Genomic DNA, 23,833 nt, shown 5'->3' with positions numbered 1-23,833 from the left:
CATCTTTATTTGTTTTGAAATGCATTCCACTCACTGTTACCCATGTGTATTTCAAAGGACATTTCATTAAATATGAACAAACACAAACTCTACTTTCTAGATAAAACCATGTTTGGAAAAACACACACACACACGAACATGTAAACACACATATAACCACAGATGTATGTAAATATATACACATATATATGTATACATACTTCCTCTTTGCTCTGTACTATACTACTACTAAGTACTTCCAATTTTTTTATTTGGGTATATATCTTTTCTGCTTTGGGTGTTCATACATACACACATCAATACAAGCATGTATTTTATACCTGTATGTATACTCATACATGTGCATGAGTATGAGATTATTATATACAATTCAAATATCTTACATACATTATGAACTTTGCACTATAAAATATATTAAATATTTCATCCCATTACAATATTTCCTGTCCAACATATTTAATCATATTGTTCATGCTAGAAATGTTAAAAATGCATGGAAGAAAGACTATCAGCACTGGTTATAGCAATTACATGAGATTAACCAATGGCAATCAGTTGCTTTAATAAAGAAAACAAGAACCCCAAAATGAATGTAGTCAGCCATTTTAGTTTCCAACAGAGAAATATGTTAGTCAAAGACAACATTTTTAGGATCAAATTTTGTTTATAAAATTCTGTGGAGATTGGTGGAAAATTGTGAAGGATATCTCCTAAAAGAGTTAGAAGTGTTTTTAGAGACTAATAATAATAGCTTATGCTGTGGCAGTTATAGGCAAACAAAAATAAGTAAGTTCTAAAGACTTGAGTTCAGATACAGACTGAACTCAAATATAGGTAATACCAGTGTCCAACAGCTTAATGAAGTAAAAGGAAATGAAAAACTCAATACTCAGATATACAATTTTTATCGAGATAGGTATGTTATAATATACATCAGTCCATGACCAGAAATCCAGAGGTAATTTTTCTGAATAAAGAAGAGAATTAGAATGATAAAATATATCAAAAAACAAACACAAAATTTCATGGAAAACTGATCATGTTGTTGTCGAAAATGAAAGTATCATCGTTCAAATTCATTACTCACCATCGCTGTATTGCAAAGATGAACCAAATGAATTTCAATACAGCAAATATTACCTGAATGTTTTCTATACATAGAATATTGTGGTAGACTATGGTAGATATAGTGCAAAGTTTAACTAGCACAGGGATCCAGCTTTTCTTGGACTTAGAGAATAGTAGAAGGATAACTACTTTAAAGCATTTAGTTTATCTACCTATATCCAGATTGGTAGAGGGGCATGATAGAAAGAGGTTGGTTTAATAGTTAGAAAAGAAAATTGTGTTCAAGATTGGCTTCTGACATGGTGTGTAAATCTCTCAGCAAGTCACTCAAGTTCCCAGCATCCCTCAAAAATTATTTAATACTAAAAGTTGAAGAGAATGTTCTGTCCTTCATTGCCCATAGATGTCCACGAATATATTTTGAATTAAAAGTTCTTAAATATGAGGGGATTTTAGTGGTTATCCAACTCCACCTCTTATTGAATGGAGGAGTCCCTCTTTTACTTGCCTGATTTCTTAGATTTACCTTTATAAATAATATATGTTGTTAGCAGTGCCTTTATTTTTATTACATGAAATTGGTAACATCAACAGATTTTAAATATATTCATTATAAATAGCAAAGGGGATAAAAAATAAATAACAAAGGAGATTGGTTATATTAATTTAAATCTCTGATATACACAACTTATTTATTTTAAAGTATGTTATATGTATTATACTGCATTTCAACACTGCCCTGCTCACCTGTGCTACCTTCTGAACTTCTTTATGCTCACTTTGGAGTATTTTTTTTTTAAATTTTGGTTTCACTATCATTATCTCCCATTACTTTCCACTTTCAAAGTTTTCTCTTACCTCCCCTCAAAAAATATGTCACCAGCTACAAATGCTATTTTGGATTATTTAAGTTGGGGTATGTGTATGACTTCCTTGAGTCACAAACCTTTTTGTGTCTTCATAACTGAGGTTATTTCAAGATTCACAACCATACGACATGACTGGAGTACCATTAGGCTAAGTAGATTTTTTTTCCTGTGGTTTTAAGAAACTTAGAAATATTTAGAAACGTGATTTCTAACAAACAATCCAGGAGACTCATTTCCTCTTACTCTATTTTGCATCCAGGTCATGTCTAATTTGATGTGTCTGTCATAGATATGGGAATTGATAAAATAACTAAAAAGACTGCCCATCAAATTGTATACCATTGTCAAGAAAGGAATGTTTCAATGCTTTTTACTTTTTTTCTCTGTGGTTTGCTACATTACTCTTTCTGTGTAATCATAGATCTCATTTAGAAGGCTGTGTAATGTTCTAGGTTTTAATGCAATCAGAATATGTCATATGCAGCTAAAAACATCTTGATAATTCAACATCTATAAGAAATTGGTCTTACATCTGAACCTTGTATAGGAAATCATCTATGGAGAGGAGAGTATCTTTGGCAAGCATATGTTATGACATATTTGTAACGCACTCAGCATAGTGGCAGGCATACATTAGGCATTTAGTAAATGTTTGTTCCCTTCTCTCCTCCTTTCACCTCACCTCCAAATCTCCATCTTATATATCTCTTTTTATGGTGATAATCAGAGGCATTTATAGACTTGTTGCTGTTGGGAATTTATTAAAAAAAAACTTTGCAGAGTCTTAACACATCTTTTGCTCTAAAATTGTTATTTTCAATTAGTAAACCACTAACTTTTTAATTAAAGAAAAAAAGAAATACAAGAGGATCTTTTGAGCATGTCACCTGCATCATATTTACAATTATTATATTTCAAGAAGTAATAGAAACGTTTTCAGAAAATATAAGGTAAGAAAAGTTGAGCTGCTCCCTTTGACAAAGGAGGACAATAACATGTGTATTGTGTGCATGCTATATTTTACCCATATGGGTTATGTCTGTCCAGATAAGTCTGGAAGAGAGGAATGAGGAGATTTTTCTTGACTGTTCCACTCGCTTTTTTCCAAGGGACACAGATTCCTTCCAGGAGTTAAAGCAAGAAAGTGAGACCAGAGAGAGTGGGTACTGAATTAAAATTCCTTCTGTCTTCCTAAATATTTTTAATACAGTGGAGATCATTTTTATATTCAAGCTAAGTTCTTCAAATTAACCCTGGAGAGAGAATGCTCCATGCTATATAAACAAGGCTATATGTACTACTTTCCCACCAAATGCCAATTCCACCATTAATACATATAGTAAATAAATTCATTTATCTAAGACCTTAGTAAACAGAAATCAGAGTAGGTATACTGATGAGAATATACCTGAAAATATACATATTGAGGGAAACATCCTATTGGGAGTAAGATATCTCAGCTTAACTTAGAGAGGCTCAGATTTCACCCAAGAGGAAATTCCTCAAAGTTTCTAGTGCAGTAAGCTGGGGATAGGGACATAATCAAACTGACATGATATATGTTAATTTCTTCCTTGAGTTTTCCTCTTCCTTCTTCTCCTTAAAGAGAAACTAAAATTCCATGGTTTCTCCCTGAAAGTAACTGCCAATATTGCCTTTTGTACGTGTGGGGACAATGGGGCAATCAATTTCAACCAATGAGGAGAGTCACCTGCAAATGGACTTTGAGCTTCAGGTTACACACTAACAATCAGAAAGCAAGGAGTGGGCAAACTAGACAAAGGCTGAATTCTACTGCTGCCACTTCTTGTAACATGTGTAAGTGTATGTGCATTTATGTATATATGTGTAGGAATATACATATATACGTATATGTATGCACATATTGTATAATGAAGGTGCATATATACATTTTGTATGTGTCTGCATGTGTATTACATTTTTCAACATTATAAAATAAAAAAGAAGTCTTAACTCTAGGTTCATAAAAACATAGGTGGAGATATTTAGCCTGAAGGCCTTAGTTTATAGTTGCATGATAAATAAATACCTCTAGTTTTAGGGGGAGATGCTTAAGAACATCTTTGGGAAAATGTGGACATACACAAGAATTGCATAGGATGAGAAGTTAAAGATGGTTTTATCTACATCAGTGGTGACAAACTCAAATAGAAAAGGGGACTAACAAATCATACATATATAAAAATTCCTGCTAGTTACATATTGACTTAGTTTAATTTTTATGTTAAATATTATTGATTTACATTTTAATCTGGTTTGGAGTTTTACAGGCCACATCTGCCATGTTTGATAGCTCTGATCTACCCCACTAAAAGAAATATTCACACATTACTGACATTAGAGATCCATCAAATTGTTGAAGCATATGGATCTTTGATAACTTATTGCTATATAGAAAGTGACAAGTGCAAGTTGAAAGAATAGGAACTGGATCTGTTGTTGCCTTGGTATAAGAAAATATCCTAAAAATGGAAATTCCCTCTACCAACGTTGATTGGACCCTTCAATGAGTCATCTTAGAAAATTTCCTATATACTGAAAGATTAAGTGACTTGGCCAAGATCATAGAGTCATCATGTGACTTGAACCCAGCTTTTTTCTGTTTCTGGGACCAGTTCTCCCTCTACTTCAGTTCTCTGCCTTGTGAGTTGAAGATAACGACAAAATCAGTCTAGTAGATACTGATAGCATTGAGCACTTAATAATCCCATGTATTTCTTAAGCAGAATTTTTTTCAAAATAAATCTAAAATTTGTCTGTATTTTTCTAAATATGCCACTTAGTTTTTTTTCTCCCAATCTACATGTTGACAACCATGTCATTCAATGTATAACCTAAAGAAAACTAAAGGAATCATACGCTGACCATTAAGCAACTACAAGTGAACTAACAATTAAGCAATACCTTGTGACTCCACATTATTCTTCCTGTGTACTAGCCTTGGCCATCTCTGGGAAAAATGAACTGTTTGCTAGTTTAATTAGCACATAATAAGCATACAAAATATTATAAATTTTTGGTTAGGTGTCAGAATTGTTTTTTAAAGAACCAAAACAGGGGGCAGAACCAAAATGGCAGAGTGAAAGCAGGGACTCAACAAAGCTCTCCCAGAAACCCTTTCAAATACCTCTAAAAAGTGAATTTGAACAAATTCTAGAGCAGCAGCATGCACAAAAAGAGAGAGTATGGCAGATTTCCAACCCAAGACAACCTGGAAGGTTGACAGAAAGGATCTCTTGTACTGGGCTGGGAGAGGCGTGGAGTCTAGCATGCAGGCTGCACCAATGTAGATTCAACCACAGCAAAGCTGGAGGAGACCCCAGCAGACTGAATCACTGGCAGCAGTGGCAATTCCCAGACCTCTCAGTGCAGGAGGGAGGTCTGTCAGAACTGGATAAGAAAGAAGTGTAGTCCTGCACAGGGCTTGCAGCAGCAGTAACACCTGCTCCGGGGCTATCAGCCAACAGACTAAATGTTTGACAGTCACCTATTTAAACTTCTGGGAGCCAAGATGACAGAGTAAGCAATAAGTTTCTCCTACCTTGCCTTAGAGACTTTGAAAAAATCAGACAATATTGCCCAGGAAATATCCTAGAAGAGTGGAGCCAGCAGAAAGATGGAGTAAAGCAGTCTTTTAACTCCAGAAGCTAGGGAGAATAAAGGGAAAGGTCCCTCTTGCTGTGGCTGAAGGGGACCAGTACAAGGGGGTAGGTGTCCCAGCAAGGTGGCAGCAAGCTACACCTCAGCAGAACACTTGGAGATCCAGAGCCCCAGGGTGGAATAGCAGGCAAATGCCAATACCAGGCACACACCAACCACCACTGCCAGCTCCAGCTCAGCCACAGGTAAACTACCAGACCATTACAACATCCAGCTGCCAGCACCTGAGGACCCAGAACAGAAAACCAGTAACCAGGCCCCTAGTTTACAGTACAAGAAGTCTGGGACAGTGGCCCTTCAGCCCCAGAAGCAGAGATCAAATTTAAAAGGCAGGAAAAAGGCAAACATGAGCAACACAAATAAAAAAAAAACCATGACCATAGAAAAATATCTTGGTGACAGGGAAGATCGAAACACAAATTCAGAGGACAACATGATCAACATACCCACACCCAAAAGCTGAAAGGGTAATATGATCTGGTCTCAAGCCCAAAAAGCCTTCTTGGAAGAACTCAAGGAGGATTTTAAAAGTCAAATAAGAGAGGTAGAAGAAAAAAATGAATGATTCCTTTAAAAATACAATTGAAAAAATGAAAAAAAGTATACTGAAAAAAAAACTCCTTAAAAGTATAATTAGGCAAGTGGAAAGGAGGTACAAAAGCTACCTGAAGAAAACAATTTGTTAAAAAATAGAATTGGGCAAGTGGAAACTAATGAATCTGTGAGACATCAGGAATCAGTCAAACAAATCTAAAGAATGTAAAAATAGAAGAAAATGTAAAATACCTCATTGGAAAAACAACTAACCTGGAAAATTCATCCTAGAGAGATAATTTAAGAATTATTGGTCTACCTGAGAACCATGATGAAATAAAGAGCCTGGAGAATATCTTTCAAGAAATCATCAAGAAAAACTGCTCTGAGGCCCTAGAACCAGGTAAAATAGTCTTCAAAAGAATCCACCAAATATCACTTGAAAGAGATTCCAAATTGAAAATACCAAGGAATATTGTAGCCAAATTCCAGAATTATCAGATCAAGGAGAAAACACTGCAAGCAGCCAGAAAGAAACAACTCAGATATCACAGAACCATGGTCAGGATTATGCAGGACCATGCAGCTCCTACATTAAAAGATGGGAGGGCTTGGAATATGATATTCCAAAAGGCAAAAGGAGCTTGGATTACATCCAAGGATCAACTGCCTATTGAAATTGAGCATAATCTTTCAGGGGAGTAGATGACCAGTCAATGGAATAGAAGACTTCCAGACTTTTCCAAAAAAAAAGAACAGAGCTCAATGGAAAATTTAATCTTTAAATACAAGACTCAAGAGAAGCATAAAAAGCAAACAGGAAAAGGAAAAAAAAACATATTATTGAATGAGGACAAACTGTTTACATCCTATGTACAAAGATGATACAAATCTGGAGAATTGTATCTTTATATTTTCATATAGAAGGGAAATGTATAGACAGAGGGAGTGAGTTGAAGTCACTTTTGATGTGATGATAAAAGGACTAATTAAGCACTGAAAAAAGATTGTAATGGGAGAAAAGGAGGAAGCAGAAAAGGGTCAATTACATCACACAAAGAGGCAAAAAGATATATTACAATAGGGGAAAAGAAGGGAGGGAGATGAGCATTGTTTGAACTTTACTCTCATGGGATTTGGCTCAAGGAGGGAATAATATATTCAGATAGGTATAAAATCTAGCTTACCTTATGGGCAGCTGGAGGGGAAAGGGGAAAGAAAAAGGAAAAAGGGATAGAAAGGAGGGAAGAAGTAGTAAGGGAAAATTGAAAGAAAAGGGAGGGGCGCTGATAAAAGGGAGAGCAAATTGAGGGAGGCTGTGGTCAAAAGCAAAACTCTAGTGAGGAGTGAAACAGAAAGGAGAAAGAAAAGCATAAATGAGGGGAAGATAGGATGGAGAGACAGCTACAGATAATAATCACAACCGTGAATGTGAAAGGGATGAACTCTCCCATAAAACAGAAGTGGATAGCAGAATGGATTAAACAGAATCCTACAATGTATTGTTTACAAGAAACACAGAGGAAACAGGGATACACAAAAGGTAAAGGTAAAAGGCTGGAAAGGAATATATTGTGCTTCAGTTGAAGCAAAAAAGAGGAGAGTAGCAATCCTGATCTCAGACAAAGCAAAAGTAGATCTAATTAAAAGCGATAAGGAAGGAAACTATATCCTGCTAAAAACCAACATAGAAAATGTAGCAATATCATTACTATACATATATGCACCAAGTCGTATAGCATCCATATTCTTAGAGTGGAAGTTAAGTTGAATGACAGGAAGAAATTGATAGCAAAAATATATTCATGGGATACATCAACTTCCCCCTCTCTGAACTAGATATATCTGACTAAAAAATAAACGAGAAAGAAGTTAAGGAGGTAAATAGAATTTTAGAAAAGTCAGATATGGTAAAACTCTGGAGAAAACTGAATGGGGAAGAAAGGAATAAACCTTTTTCTCAGTGGTACATGGCACCTACACAAAACTTGACCATATACTAGGGTACAAAAACCTCACAATTCAATGCAGAAAGACAGACATATTAAATGTATCTTTTTCAGATCATGATGCAATAAAAATTATATGTATTAAAGGGTCATGGAAATACAAAATAAAAATCAATTAGAAACTAAATAATTACTCCTAAGGTATCAGTGGGTCAAACAGCAAATCATAGAAACAATCAATAAATTCATCCAAGAGAATGAAAATAATGGGACAACATACCAAAACTTATGGGATGCAGCAAAAGCAGTTCTTAGTGGAAGTTGTATATATCTGAATGGTCATGAATGAAATAGAGAAAGAGGAGATCAGTGAATTGGGCATGCAAGTGAAATAGCTAGAAAAAAATAAAAATTTCCCAATTAAATACCAAATGAGAAATACTGAAAACCAAATGAAAGATTAATAAAACAAAATTAAGAAAATTATTGATCTAATAAATAAAACTAAGGGCTGGTTTAATAAAAAACAATAAAATACATAAGAATTGGTTAATTTGATTAAAAAAATGAAAGGAAATCAAATTATCAGTATTCAAAATGAAAAGGGTGAATTCATTACCAATGAAAAGGAAATAAAACAATAATCAGGGACTATTTTGCCCAACTGTAGGCCCATAAACTTCACAGTCTTAATAAAATGGATGAATATTTACAAAAATATAAATTTTCAAGCTTAACAGAAGAGGAATTAAAATACTTAAGTAGTTCTCTCACTGCCTGTTGCCCCATTCGCTGCGTGCTGTGCTCCACCAGCCTGTGCTTGTCCAGACTCTGGCCCGAGCCACAAGGTACAACCCAGCACAGCTCAGCGCTTCGCGGTGCAACCATATCCAATAAGTATGTGTCCCCTTGGTACCTCGGGGGGCTGGCCTCCTCCAGGGGGAGAGCCTCCTCTGGGGCCGTGTGCTGCACCCACCGGTTGCACCTGCTCAAGGTCCATCTACAGACACAGCAGAAGATACAGATGAAGATGACTGGGATGGCATCAAAGGTGGTGTGGACAGATGGCTTCCTGGCTCTGTACAATGGCATCAGCACCTCTATCTGCCACCAGAGCACCTATTCCCTTACCTGATTTGCCATCTACGAATAATTCCAAGACCGACTGACTGCGGGGAACCAGGGGCGCATCCCTTTCCATAAGAAGGTGTTGTTAGGATCTCTTGGCAGTTTTGCTGGTGGTTTTGTGGGGACTCCCTCAGATATGGTGAATGTCAGGACGCAGAATGATGTGAAGTTACCTGTGCACCAATGGGGGAACTACCCACATGCCTTAGATGGAATCATAAGTGTAGCCTGTGAAGAAGGCATAACAAAATTGTTTTCTGGAGCTACGATGGCAGCATCCTGAGGGGCTCTTGTCACAGTGGGGCAGCTATCTTGCTATGACCAAGTCAAGCAGCTGGTCCTCAGCACACAAACGATGTCAGACAACATCTTTGCCCACTTCCTGTCCAGTTTAATTGCCAGCAGGTGTGCCACCTTTCTGCGCCAATCACTGGACGTACTGAACTCCAAGGGGGAATATCGGGGTGTCATTCACTGTGCTTTGGAGACAGTGAAACTTGGACCACTGGCCTTTTACAGGGGTTTTTTACCTGCTGGAATCTGTCTAGTCCCCCTCAAATCCCTACCTCCTTAATATTTGATGTTGTTTGTGTAGAAAGAATTTGGACTAGTCAAGTTGGCTGTTTTCCACCCAAACTATCATGGCACCCATTTGGAGGTGTATTTATACCCCCACCTTGCGTTCATTACTTTTCTAGTTGACATTGGTGTTCTTTTCCACCTGTTGTCAACTACCTGCCCTGTGGCCCTTAGGAAGGATACTGTGTCCTCATATGTACTGTGAAAATTTAGAGACAGGAAGAATTGCATAGTGGATAGAGCCCTGGACTTAAGAGTTGGGAGGAGGTGGATTTAAATCCAGCCACTCACCCTAGCTCTTTTGACCCTGGTCAAGTCACTCAACTTGTTTGAGCCTGGGTTTCCTCATCATAAATATCAGCAGTATCATCATAGATAATAAAGTAACATGACAAAAACAAGTCTAAGGACAGCATCTACTTTGCAGGGCTATGGTGAGGATTATATTAGCTAATCTGTGTTATACACTATTGAGATATGAGAAGCTGCTATTATTGCTACTTACCTACATATAGGAGCAGTTGCAGATCAGTCAGGTAGCTTATTAATGATTCAGAATAGCTTCCATAAACAAGTGGGAAAAGCTTTCCTTTTCTTCAGTATTTTTTTCCTTATTTTTTGGGTCTCCTTTAGTAAGTCATTGACTTGTTTTTCATGGTTTTCTCACATCATTCTCATTTCTCTTCCCAATTTTTCCTCTACTTCTCTAACTTGTTTTTCCAAATCCTTTTTGAGCTCTTCTGTGGCCTGAGACAAGTTCATGTTTTTCTTGGAAGCTTTTGATGTACTTTGACTTTGTTGACTTCTTCTGTTTTGGTCTTCTTTGTCACCAAAGAAAGATTCCAAAGTCTGAGACTGAATCTGAGTCTGTTTACACTGCCTGGCCATGTTCCCAGCCAACTTACTTGACCTTTGAGTTTTCTGTCAGGGTATGACTGCTCATAGAGTAAAGTGTACTTTGTTCCAAGCCTGAGGGGATGCGCTGTTGTTTCATAGCTATTTCTATACAGCTCTGCCACACCAGCCCTCCTCCTTCCCCAAGAACTGCCAACCTGCACCTGACTCAGATCTTAAGAAGGCTCTGCACTCCTGCTCTGATCTGCCACTTAATTCCTCCCACCAGGTGGCCTGGGGCTAGAAGCAACAGCAGCTGTAGTTCTGTAGCTGCACCACCTCCATTGCCCCCAGGGTGGTGGCCGAACTGTGAACTCCTTTCACTCCCTGCAGCTTTTCCCACTAACCTTCTCTGTTGTCTTTGGTGTTTGTGGGTTGAGAAGTCTGGTAACTGCCACAGCTCATTGATTCAGGGCACTAGGGCTTGCTCTGCCCGGCTCCTGATCTGGTTAGTCCTGCCACCACCCACACTGGGCTCTCCTCCCCTCCACTCCCAGCTCTGTGTGTGATAGACTTCACCCAGCAACCATCCAGAATGTCCTGGGCTGGAGCCCTGCTTGCCTCTTCTACTTTATGGATTCTGCAGTTCTAAAATTTGTTCAGAACCATTTTTATAGGTTTTTGGAGGGACTTGGTGGGGAGCTCACGCAAGTCCCTGCTTTCCAGCAGCCAACTTGGCTCCACCCCCCAAAAAGCTTTTCTTTTCTAAGTCAGTTTTTAGTGAGTTCATCCTTTGGCAAACCAGCACCAACCAGGTCTTGAGTTTTAGAGAGTATTCAAGGAAGACATTGCTGCTGCCCTTTGAACTTACAATGTATGTGGGGGAAGCAACTGGGAAATGATTCTGGAACTATAGAGGAGAGTATGGCCTGGACCAGAAACAAATCTCATAAGAACAGGTCTTTACTGATGGGTGCCATGCGCCAAACTAGAGCCATGACCAAATGGGATATTGTCACTGTCAGTTGGATGTGAGGTACCATGCTCATATGCAGTAGGGTAGAGTGTTTATGGAATTGGGGAATCCTTGCAGCAGTCATGTAGAAAATTGTATCATTTGTGTCTCAGATATCTTGAAGATTTAATGAGATTAACAGCCTCAATTATTGTGAGCTCCATTGCCCACCTATCACCACCACTCCCTGCACTCAAAGAAAATGGAGCCAGGCTCTTTATTCTAGTTCTTCTCTGAGTTCGTTTCCCATTTCCCATGTTAGATGGTTCTATGTGGTGTATAGATGCTTCTATATTAAGGGCTTAGTGCCACATGTTCTTAGTCCTGAGCCCGCAGCTGGTGTTTAAAGGAGTTCAGAGCTAAGGAGTTCTGCTTGATGAGAAAGGTAGTTAGCAGAAGGAGTGCAGAGATTTGTTTTTTGCTGAGATTTCCAGAGATTTCCCTTACCTTTCCTTGGTACAGTACAAAAGGGAGTGGGAGGGTCATTCCATAGAGCTGAATACCTAGTTTGATTTACTGGACATGGGTAATGATTGGGGTGGCAGAACTAACAGAAAAGTTTCCATCTGAATTTAAATTTTCATTACCCGGTCTTTGTAATGGCACAGGTGACTTTTGAACTAGCTTTTTCTGGTCCTGGGTTTTAGCCCCTTCTCCCCCAGAAAGTAGCTTTGGAAAAAGATTTTATCTATCTATGTTCTTTTTATGGATGAATACAACACTGTCACCCCCAAAAAAACAAAACAAAACAAAATAAAGGCTAGGTCTAGTCTCCCAGGTTGAAAATAACCTCATGGAATTTTAGAACTAGAAGTAGCTTGTATTCATATGATGTTGAACAACGACAAAGAATTTTGCCCACAGCATCATGGAATAATATTGAGAGTAAATAGATCACCATTTTTCAGATGAAGAAACAGGCCAAGTTGAATTGACTTTCCAAATACCATACAATATAGCAAATGAGGATTAGGATTTGAATTGGATCTCTTGAACCAAGAACCCTCTTCCCATAATACCACAGTACCTCATGGAAGGGACCTTAAAGATTATCTAGTCCAATTTCTCATTTGTTTCTTGGTTGGCATTTTCAGATTTTTTTTTTGGTTGACCAATTTTGTTTCAATTTCCACCAGCATGAGCATTCATGAGCATATGAACAAAAATGAGATTAAAAACAAATAAAAACTACCAAAAAACATGCAAAAAAAGTGATTGCAAGTGATTGCACATGTAATGGTATTCACTTTTATTTACCAGTTGATAAAAGAAACAATTAATTTTAATAAGGTTGTATCAATATTGTCTTTTATATTGAACATGGTTTTTTTTGCTTTTTTCATCTTCAATTACATACTTGTAATCAGTATAAAAAATATTTAAATAGCCTCATCTCAGAAAAAGAAATTGAACAAGCCATCATTGAACTCCCTAAGAAAAAAATCTCCAGAGGCAGATGGATTTACAAGTGAATTCTACCAAGCATTTAAAAAACAATACCAATACTATATATGCTATTTGGGAAAATAGGCAAAGCCATCCAAACAAATTACTTTTTAATACTAATATGGTACTGATACCTGAATGGGGAAGAATCAAAACAGTGAAAGAAAGTTATAGACTAATCTCCATAATGAATATAGAGGCAAAGTTTTTAAATAAAATATGAGCAAAAAGAATACAGTAACTTGTAATGAGAATAGTACATTATGACCAAGTAGGATTTATACCAGTAGTGCATGACTGGTTCAATATTAGGAAAACTATCAGCATAATTGATCATATCAAAAACAAAACTAGCAAAAACCATATGATTATCTCAATATATTTAGAAAAAGGGGGGATGTAGAGAAGATGGTGCTGTGAAAGGGGAGAACTACTGGAGCTCTCTCACAGATTCTGTCAGATACATCTAACGAAGTGAATCTGAACAGATTTGACAGAGTTAGAAGCCACGAGTAGATTGAGTGGAGCAGGAGTGCTGGGCACATGGAATGGCATCAGACCACACCAACCAGGAACAGCAGAGGAACTCAGCAAGCACTCCTGTCTGGGAGAGTGATGGGTGCTGGAAGAGTGAAACATGGGAGCAGGAGCAGGCACAGGGAGGAAGTACCAGTTACAACAGTGATCAATCCTCAGGCCTCTCAGCCCAGGACAGGGGTCTGTTGGAGCTATGTGGCATACCAGCGCAGAGCCTGTGGCAATGGTCACAGTTACCCCAGAGGCCACCAACCCAGAGTCTAAAGGTTTGAAACTTACTTTCTTGAACTTCTGGGAGCCATGATGGCCAGGTAAAATGTCTCTCCCTCCCTTCCACATCCAGAAAATATTGGGACAAACCCTGAAATAGAGGAGCCAGAAGTGGTGCTTTGGTAGCCTTTTAGTGAGAGAAGCTGGGGAGAGGGTTCTTCTTGTGGTGGCAGGAGGAGACTAGTGGAGGTATAGAAGTGTCCCAAAAGGTCCAACCTCAGCAGACTAGTGAGAGTTCCTGAGCCCAAGGGTGCTGGAGCTAGCAAATGTCAATGCCAGGATGCCAGGTATGCCTTTGCACTGCCAGGGGAAGTGGCAGACATCAGCACAGACAATGACTGATACCACATATGCTGAAGAGTAGTCTTGGGGAAGAGAACTCCAGCAGTCAAACCACCCCTCTACCACACCTCACAAAGCCAGAGGCCATAGTACACAAAACCAGAGAGTAGGGCTACAGTTACCAACACAAGAAGGTTGTGACAGAACCCCTGAGCCCCAGAAGCAGATATCCACTTTAGAAGCCAGGGGTGGGGCAGGGAAACACCATGAAAAAGCATACTAAAAAGCCAAAGAGTACTGATTCCTATTATGGATACAGGGAAGATCAAAATACCAATTAAGAAGAGGACAGCATTGACATTATACCCATATCTGAAACCTAAAAAGGCAATATGAACTGGTCTCCAGCCCAAAAAGCATTTCTGGAAGAACTCAAGGAGGATTTTAAAAATGCAAAAAAAATTCCCTGATGAGAAGAAATCTGAAAAGTAAAATTGGCAAAATGGTTGAGGAGGTTCAGAATATAAATGAGAAAATGTCCCATTGCAAAGTAAGGTTATCCAAATGGAAAAGGAAATAGAGAAGCTAAATGAAGAAAACAATACATTAAAAATTAGAATTGGGAACTTTTCACCCTGGGATAGTGAGGGGAGTCATGTGTTTGAGCCCAGGAAGACTGTGCGAACCTTTGCTGACAAGAAATGCCAGACCCAGCTGTGCTCTGAAGAGCAATGGGGGCGAGAAGGAACCAGCACATGCCCGGTGAGGGCAGAAGCAGTGGGGCAGAAAGTCTTTGGCTGTGGGCACTTACAGAAGGTTGGAGTTTTGGCTTTGGTTCCAGGTTAGAGGAGAGAACTAAAGATCTGGGGCAAGAGGCACCAGTTCCCATACCCCAGGGCTAGAGGTGATTACAAAAATCAAGTTATTACCACAAAAAAAAATGCACAGGCAAAGGAGAAAGAATCCAACCATAGAAACCTATTATGGGAATAGAGATGACCAGGGTTCATCCTCAGAGGATATTGAAGTAAAGAAACCCCCAAGAGCAACATCAAATGGTCACTTGCCCAAAAAAGAATTTATAGAAGATCTTAAAAAAGGCTTTAAAAATCAAATGAGAGAGACAGAGGAAAAACTAAAACAAACAAACAAATAAATAAATAAATAAAAATAATCCAAGAAAAACAAGAAGGTTATGAAAGAAATGTCAACCAATTAGAAAAGGAGATCCAGAATCTCAAGGATGAAAACGACACCTTGAAAATTAGAATTGGACAAAGTGAAGCCACTGAAATTATGAGAGATCAAGAAATAATTAAACAAAACATGAATAATGAAAAATAGAAGAGAAATTGAAACGTCTTATAAGAAAAACAACAGATTTGGAGAATAGATCAAAAGAGACAATATAAAAATAATTGGAGTAACTGAAAGTCATGATCAAAAAAGAGTCTTGATACAATAATACAAGAAATAATTAAAGACAATTGTCCTGAAGGATTAGAACAAGGCAGGGAAGTAGAAATAGAAAAAAAAATCCATCACATACCACTTAAAAGAGATCCTATGAGGAAAACTCATAGGGATATCATAGTCAAATTCTGTAACCCCCAGCTCAAGGACAAAATATTAAAAGCATCAAGATTAAAACAATTCAAATATGATGATGCCACAATTAGAATTACACAAGACCTAGCAGCAGAGACATTAAAGGACCACATGTCTTGGAACACAATATATCGAAAAGCTAAAGACCTGGGGCTCTGGCCAAAAATTCCTACCTTTCAAATTTCAGTATTATATTGAATGGAAAAAAGTGGACATTTGACAAACCTTCTGACTTTCAAGTCTTCCTTAAAAAAAAATCCTCAACTTAATAGAAGATTCGACATACAAGAACCAAGAGAAACATAAGGTACACACTAAAGACTGACTATAAAGGATTCATAAGAACAGATTGCTTACCTTTTATATAACACAAAATGTAAAATAATATATGCCTAACATTCCCATTAATGTTGAGTTCATAAGAAAGAGGAGGATAAACCTGACTGTGGTATGAATTTAAAAAGTAAAACCATTTAGAAACAACTAAAAACAGTAACTTTTATACAAAAGAGGTGCAAGAAGAAGAAAGGATACAGAGAATTTACATGGGGAGGAGGGCTGGTAGTTCTGGTAACCTACTTTCATCAGGAATGGGTTTAAGAGGGAACAATACATGTATATTTGGAAGAGTATAAAAGCCTTCTAAATTTAGAAGAAATAAAATGGTAGGGGTTTAGTGAGGGGGGAGAGGACAACGGAGGGATATGGACAAGGGAGGGATTTTTAGAGGGGAGAATGAGGGAATAAGTAAAGGGAGTTTAGATTAATGGGAATGGGGGGGGATAGGGGAGGGATCCTTAGAGGGGGAAGGCAAGTAATAGGGGGGCAGGGTGGTTGGTGGAGGAGGGGGGTAGGCAAGTGATAGGAAGGGGATATAGAGGGTAGAAGTCAAGTAGAGGAGGCAGGAAGGATAGGAAACAAAAGATATGTACAAACATAAAAAACAAAGATCAGGAGTAGATTATGGGAAATTATTGGGAAAGTATATGTCTATACATGTATGTATATATGTATAAGTATATGTATATATCTGTATGTCTATGTATATACCAAGAAATATCTAAATTATATTGTAGCCTTCTGGGGAATTGGGGGGAGGGGAAAAAGAACAAAGTTAAAAAGTGCACAGCAGAGAACAAAAGAAAACACAAGGAAGCAAAGAAAAGATGGTCAATTCTCAACACAAGGTGTGTTATTTTTCATACAGGCTTTCTCGAAATGAAGATTTTTTGTTACATATTTTGAATCCTCTCCTATGTTCTGCTATGCACATGACATGCTTTTTATTCTTTCTTACTTTACATTTAAGTTTCAATATTTAAGTTTATGATACATTTTTGTTTCTTTTTTTCTATTTCCTATGTTGTATTTGTGTTCTGGTAAAATAAAAAAAAATGTTTAAATAAATAAATATAATAAAACCTTATTTACAAATGTAAAAAAAAAATAGAATTGGGTAAGTAGAAGCCAATGACACTATGAAACATCAGGAGTCAGTTAAACAAAATCTAAAGAATCACAAAAGTAGACGAAAATGTGAAATATCTGATTAGAAAAACAACTGACCTGAAAAATATGTCCAGGAGAGATAAACTAAGAATTATTGGTCTACTGGAAAGCTATGATGAAAAAAGAACCTTGACAGTAATTTCCAAGAAATCATCAAGGAAAATGTCCCCAAGGTCCTAGAACCACAGGGTAAAATAGTAATCAAAAGAATACACAAATCAACTCCTGCAAGAGAGCCCAAATTGAAAACTCCAAGGAATATTGTAGCCAAATTGCAGAATTATGAGGTCAAGGAAGAAATACTGCAAGCAGTCAGAAAGAAACAATACAAATATCATGGAGCAACAGATAGGATTACACAGGAACTTGCAACTTCTACAAATAAAGAAAGGAGGAATTGGAATATGATATTCCTGAAAGGCAAAGGATCTTGGACTACAAGCAAGAATCAATTACCCACCAAAATTGAGCATAATTTTTCAGGCAAAGAGATGGAAAATTCGATGAAATAAGGGGATTCCAGACCTTCCTGATGAAAAACCCTGATGGAAGATTTGATCTTCAAACAGAAAACTCAAGAGAGACATAAAAAGGTAAATGGAGGGGGAAAAACTATGTTATTCAATAAGGGGAAATTGTTTATAACTTTATATAGGATTACATTGATTTATATATGTCATATATATATATATATATATATATATATATATGTCAGTCTTGAGCATGGTACAGTTATTATGGCAATTGAAAAGGATATACATAGACTGAGAGTGTCAGTATAAAGTAAATGATGTGATGATAAAAATATGATTAAGGGGTACCAAGGAATTGTTCTGGGAGGAGAGGAAAGGAGGAGGTTGAAAAGGGTAAATTATGCCACATGAAGGGGCACAAAAACATAGAGGGACAGAAGGGAGGGAAAAAAGCTTTATTCACATTAGATTTGGTTCCAGGAGGGAATAACATCCTCTGATAATTATAGAATTCAAATTTGTCCTATAGATAGTAGGAGGGGAAAGGGGAAAGAAAAGGGGGGGGGTAGATAGAAGGGAGGGAAGGAGTAGCAAAGGAAAAAGAGTTAGATAAGGGAAGGGAGACATTGGGGAGGGAAAATTGAGGAAGACAGTGGTCAAAAGCAAAACTTTTGAGGAGTGGAAGAGAGAAGGGAGAAAAAAAGGCATAAATGGGAGGGGGGAAATAGGATGGAGAAAAAGACACAGATAGTAATCATAACTGTGAATGTTAATGGAATGAACTCTTCTATAAAACCGAGGTGGATAGCAGAATGGATTAAAAACCATAATCCTACAATATGTTGTTTATAAGAAACATATCTGAAGCAGGGGAATACACACAGGGTAAATGGAAAAGACTGGAGAAGAATATATTATGCTTCAGATAAAGTAAAAAAAAAAAGCAGAGGTAGCAATCTTAATCTCAGATGAAGCAAAATCAAAGATAGATCTAATTTAAAGACATAAGGAAGGGCAGTATATCCCACTAAAAGGCACCATTCACAATGAAGCAATATCATTACTTAATACATATACACTTGTGGTATAGCATAAAAATTCTTAGAGAAGTTAAGGTAGTCACAGGAAGAAATAGACAACAAAGTTATAGTAACTGGGTCCTCAACCTCCCCCTTTCTAAACTGGATAAATCTAACTCAAAATAAACAAGAAAGAAGTTACGGAGGTGAATAGAATTTTAGCAAAGGTACATATGATAGACCCCTAGAGAAAACTGAATGGGGATAAAAATGAATAAACCATTTTCTCAGCAGTACATGGCACATACTCAATGACCATGTACTAAGGCATAAAAACCTCACAATTCAGTGCAGAAAGGCAGAAACAATGAACACATCCTTTATAGATCATGATGCAATTAAACTTATTTGTAATAAAGGCCCAAGGAAAGATTAACTTAAAATTATTTGGAAATTAAGTAATGTGATCGTAAAGACTGAGTGGGTCAAAGAACAAATCATAGAAACAATTAATAACTTAATTTAAGACAATGACAATAATGAGACAACATACCAAAACTTGTGGGATGCAACAAAAGACGTTCTTAGGGGAAGTTTTCTATCTCTAAATTCTTATGTGAATAACATAGAGGAAAAGGACATCAATGAATTGGGCATCCAACTGACAAAGTTAGAAAAAGAACAAATTGAAAAGCCTCAATTAAAAACTAAATTAGAAAGAAGTTAAAGAGGTGAACAGAATTTTAGAAAATGCAGATATGATAGACTTCTGGAGAAAACTGAATGGGGATAAAAAGGAATATACTTTCTTCTCAGCGGTATATGGCATATACTCAAAAACTGACCATGTACTAAGGCATAAAAACCTCACAATCCAGTACAGAATGGCAGAAGTGGTTAAAGCATACTTTTCAGCTCATGATGCAATAAAAATTATTTGTAATAAAGAGCCAGGGAAAAACAAGCCAAAAATAAATAGAAAACTAAATAATCTAATTCAAAAGAATGACTGGGCCAAAGAACAAACCATAGAAATAATAACTTCATTCAAGAAAATGACAATAATGAGACAACATACCAAAACTTATGGGATTCAGCAAAAGCAGTTTTTAGGGGAAGTTCTATATCTCTAAACGCTTACATGAATAAAATAGGGGAAAAGGAGATCAATGATTTGGGCATACAACTGAAAAAGCTAGAAAAATAACAAACTGAAAATCCCCAATTAAATACCCAATTAGGAATACTGAAAATCAAAGGAGAGATTAATAAAATAAAAACCAAGAAAACTATTGAATTAATAAATAAAACAAAGAGCTGGTCTTATGAAAAAACCAATAAAATTGATAAAACTTTGGTCAATTTGATTAAAAAAGAAAGAAGAAAATCAAATTACCAGTATTAAAAATGAAAAGGGTGAATTCACATCTAATGAAGAGGAAATCAAAACAATAGTTAGGAATTGTTTAGCCCAATTGTACGCCCATATATTTGACAACCTTAGGGATATGGATTAATATCTATGAAAACACAAATTGCCCAGGTTAACAGAAGAGGAAGTACAATTTCTAAATAACCCCATCTCAGCAAAAGAAATTGAGCAAGCCATCAATGAACTCCCTAGGAAAAAATCTCCAGGGCCAGATGTTTTTACATGTGAATTTTATCAAACATTTAAAGAACAAGTAATTCCTATACTTTATAGCCTATTTGGGAAAATAGGTGAAGAAGGAGTCCTACTAAATTCTTTTTATGACCCGAAATGGTACTAATACCCAAACCAGGAAGAGTTAAAACAGAGAAAGAGAATTATAGACCAATTTCCTTAATGAATACAGATGTAAATATTTTAAATAAAATATTACTAAAAATTTTATAGCAACTTATCAAGAGAATAATACACTATGACCTGGTAGGATTTATTCCAGGAATGCAAGCCTGGTTCAATATTAGGAAAAATATCAATATAATTGATCATGTAAACAATAAAACTAGCAGAAACCGTATGATCATCTCAATAAATGCAGAAAATGTCTTTGACAAAATACAACACCCATTCCTATTAAAACACTAGAAAACATAGGAGTTGGTGGAGCCTTGCTTAAAATTATAAATAGCATCTACCTAAAAACATTGACAAGCATTATTTGTAGTGGGGATAAGTTAGATGCATTCCCAATGAGATCAGGTGTGAAACAAGGATGCCCATTATCACCCCTACTATTCAATTTGGTAATAGAAACGTTAGCTGTAGCAATAAGAGAAGAAAAAGAAATTGAAGGAATTAGAATAGGCAAAGAAGAAACTAAATTATCATCTTTTGCAGGTGATATGATGATTTACTTAGAGAATCCTAGAGAATCAAGTAAAAAAAACTACTTGAAATAATAAACAACATTAGCAATGTTGCAGGATATAAAATATACCCACATAAATCCTCAGCATTCCTATACATTACTAACAATGCCAAACAGCAAGAGATAGAAATAGAAATTCCATTCAAAGTTACTGTAGACAGTATAAAATATCTGCCAAGACAAACCCAGGGGCCACATGAACATACTTATGAAACACTTTTCAGGTGAATAAACTCAGACCTAAATAAATGGAAAAATATCAGTTGCTCATGGTTAGGCCAAGCTAATGTAACAAAAATGACAATTTTACCTAAATTAATCTATCTATTCAGTGCCATACCAATTGAACTACCAATAATTGTTTTACATATCTGGGTATAATAATAACAAAATTCATCTGTAAGAACAAGAGGTCTAGAATATTTAGGGTGTTAATGAAAAGAAATGCTAGGGAAGGTGGCCTAGCCATACCAGATATTAAACTGTACTATAATACAGCAGTCATCAAAACTACCTGCAACTAGTTAAGAAACAGAGTGGTGGATCACTGGAATAGGATAGGTACACAAGATGGAGAAGTCAATGACTATAGCAATCTACTCTTTGATAAACCCAAAGAATCCAGCTTCTGGGCTAAGTATTCACTATTTCACAAAAAATTCTGGGAAAATTGGTAAAGGGTATGGTAGAAACTGGGCATAAACCAATACCTTACACCATATACCAAAATAAAGTCAAAATGGTTCACGATTTAGGAATAAAGGCTGATACTATAAGCAATTTGGGAGAGCAAGGAATAGTTTGTCTATCAGATTTATGGAAAAGAAAAATATTCATGACACAACAAGAGATACAGAGTATTACAAAATGCAAAATGGATAATTTTTGATTATGTTAAATTGAAATATTTTTGTATAAAAAAAGCCAATGCAACAAAGATTAGGAGGGAAGCAGAAAATTGGTAGAAATTCTTTACAACCAGTATCTCTGATAAAGGCCTCATTTCTAAAATATACAGGGAACTGATCCAAATTTATAGGAATAAAAGTCATTCCCCAATTGAGAAATGGTCAAAGGATATGAACAGACAGTTTTCAGAGGAAGAAATTAAAGATATCTATAGGCAGATGAAAAAATGCTCAAAATAACTACTGATTAAAAAAATGCAAATCAAAACATCTCTTAGGTCCCACATCTCTCCTGTCAGATTGGTTCAAATAAGAAAACAGGAAAATGATAAATGCTGGAGAGGATGTGGGAAAATTGGAACATTGTTACATTGCTGGTGGAGTTGTGAACTGATGCAGTCATTCTGGAGAGCAATTTGGAACTATGCCCAAAGGGTTACAAAAATATTCATACCCTTTCACCCAGCAATACCACTTTTAGGGTTGTATCCCAGAGAGATCACACAAGTGGGAAAAGGACCCATGTGTACAAAAATATTCATAGAGGCTCTTTTTGTAGTAGCAAAGAATTGGAAATCAAGGGTTGCCCATCAATTGGGGAATGGCTGAACAAGTTGTGGTATATGAAGGTAATGGGATACTATCATGCTGTAAGAAATGTGGATGATATGGACTTCATAACAACCTGGAAAAACCTACATGATATAATGCTGAGTGAACGGAGCAGGTTCAGGAGAACATTATACACAACCACAGATATACGGACTCTGTGAGGACTAACCCTCATAGACTTTTCTCTTCTCAGCAACACAAAGGGCAAAGATAACCCCAAAGGACTCATGATGGAGAATGATGTCTACATCCAGGGAAAGAACTATGGAGTCTGAATGCAGATTGAGGCACACTTTATGCTCGCCTTTTTCCCCCCTTTTTTTTTCTCTTTTGTTTTTTTGTTTTTTTTTTTCTTTTTTTGGTTCTGTTTCCTCTGTCTCATGATTCATTCCATTGGTCATAATTATTCTTCACAACTTGACTAGTGTGTTATACATAGAAGATATATTCCACGCTGTCTTGGGGAGGAAGGTGTGGAGGGGGTGGGCGAGAAAACCTGGAACTCAAAATTAGGTAGATCTGAGTGTTGTAAACTAAAATTAAAAACTCTCAAAAAAAACAAATTACATATACTGAAAACCAAGGAGAGATTAATAAAATTTAAATGAAGAAAACTATTGAATAAATTAATCTAAGTACTGATTTTATGATAAAAACAATAAAATCTATAAACCATTGATGAATTTGATTTAAAAAAAGAAAAAAAAAGGAAACCAAATTACAAGGATCAAAAATAAAAAGGGTGAATTCACCTGCAATGAAAAGGAAAATGAAGCAATAATTAGGCATTATTTTGCCCAATTGTATGCCCATAAAAGTGACAACCTGAGGGAAATGGATTAATATTTACAAAAATATGAATTGCCCAGGTTAACAGAAGAGTAAATAAAATACCTAAATAACTCCATCTCAGGAAAAGAAATTGAGCAAGGCATCAGTGAACTCACTGGAAAAAAATCTCTAGGGTCAGATGGTTTTACATGTGAATTCTATCAAATATTTAAAGAACAATTAATTCCCATACTTTATAGACCATTTGGAAAAATAGGTGAAGAAGTAGTCCTACCAAATTCTTTTTTATTGGATAAATGCAGTACTAATTCCCAAACCAAAAAGTGTCAAAATGGAGAATGAAAATTATAGATCAATTTCCCT

At 36.5% G+C, this 23,833-nt stretch overlaps 1 pseudogene; it reads left to right on the top strand.

Moving 5' to 3' along the window:
- Positions 1 to 5,143: 5,143 nt before the first annotated feature.
- LOC118835843 lies at positions 5,144 to 9,803 on the top strand (annotated as a pseudogene).
- Positions 9,804 to 23,833: the final 14,030 nt, after the last annotated feature.

This window comes from Trichosurus vulpecula, chromosome 1, assembly GCF_011100635.1.
Source record: "Trichosurus vulpecula isolate mTriVul1 chromosome 1, mTriVul1.pri, whole genome shotgun sequence".
NCBI lineage: Eukaryota > Metazoa > Chordata > Mammalia > Diprotodontia > Phalangeridae > Trichosurus > Trichosurus vulpecula.
The sequence above is the reverse complement of the archived record's forward strand: the minus strand, read 5'-3'. Positions and strand labels throughout refer to the sequence as shown.